General features: G+C 37.9%; 1 protein-coding gene across 5 annotated transcripts in view; it reads left to right on the plus strand.

Moving 5' to 3' along the window:
• ATM (ATM serine/threonine kinase) overlaps positions 1 to 1,375 on the plus strand; it is a 100,956-nt gene that overhangs the window by 60,509 nt on the left and 39,072 nt on the right. The gene's annotated exons all lie outside the window — the stretch shown is intronic.

Genomic DNA, 1,375 nt, shown 5'->3' on the forward strand with positions numbered 1-1,375 from the left:
TCCATTAGTCCTTTGGACTAATCTTTTCCTTATGTCTTGTTTTCTTCATTCTCCCTTGCTCGCAAAGGGGTGAGACCAGTAGAGTATCTTAGATGGCTACTCAGGCTTTTAACACCCCAGACGCTACTCACTGATGTAGAATGTAGAACATTTTCTTTATAAACTGTGTTATGCCAGTTGAGCTAGATGTTCCCCAAGACGATGGTCCCCACAGCCCTCCACCCAGCAATTCAGTCCCTCAGGGAGTTTGGATGTGTCTGTGGAGCTTCCGTGACCTTTCCTTGTACAAGTTGTGCTGGCTTCCCCAGTATTGTGTACTGTCTTACTCTTCACCAAAATTATCACTTCTGTATTGTCTATTTAGTATTTCCGCCTCCCACCCCTCCCATCCCTTGTAACCAACAAAGATTGTTTCTTTTTTTATGTAAACATTTTCATGAGTTTTTACAGTAGAGATCTCATATAGTGTTTGTCCTTTTGTGATTGACTTATTTCCCTCAGCATAATGTCCTCCAGTTTCATCCATGAATAAGACTTTTTAAACAAACAACTCTAGTGTTCTGGAAGTAAAAACCCACTGCCATTGAGTTGATTCCAACTCATAGTGACCCCCATAGGGTTTCCAGTGCTGTAAATTTCTACAGAAGCAGACGACTACATCTTTCTCCCTCAGAGCAGCTAGTGGTTTCAAACCACTGACCTTTTTGGTAGCAGTCGATTGCTTTAATCTAGAAGTAAAAGCTGAATCTTAATATGTTTCTCTTACATTGCAATAAAAGTATAAATATCAAAGCTACCTGCTAAGGATCTGAATTTAAATATTCACTGAATGTGATGTAAGATATACTTTATTTTGATGTGCATAAGATCCTATTATCTTAAAATTGCTGTCTGGTCCTTTGAAGAACGATTTAATATTTGCATTAGAGATGACCGTTAAGTGTTAATCCTGTTTTGATCTTTATAAACCTCAAAATTAAGTTCAGGTGTATTTTTTTTATATTATTTATTTTGCTGTTGAGAATATACACAGCAAAACACACCAAATCAATAGTTTCTACATGTACAATTCAGTGACATCGATTATATTCTGTGAGTTGTGCAGCCATTCTCACCCTCCTTTTCTGAGTTGTTTCTCTGTCCCCTAAGTGTCCTATCTAGTCTTTCAAGTTGCTGTTGTCAGATTGATCTCATACGGATAGATCTTGAAAGAGCACAGTGCTCAAGGCAGACATTCTTTACTAGTTAAGCTAAACTGTTGTTTGATTTTAAGAAGACTTCAGGGGATATTTTTGGTTAAAGGTTTAATGATTATCTCAGGGCAGGCCAGCTCTTCAGACAAAGATTGGACTGGATGGGACATAAAATGATACTC

Source organism: Trichechus manatus, unplaced genomic scaffold, assembly GCF_000243295.1.
Source record: "Trichechus manatus latirostris isolate Lorelei unplaced genomic scaffold, TriManLat1.0 scaffold00094, whole genome shotgun sequence".
NCBI lineage: Eukaryota > Metazoa > Chordata > Mammalia > Sirenia > Trichechidae > Trichechus > Trichechus manatus.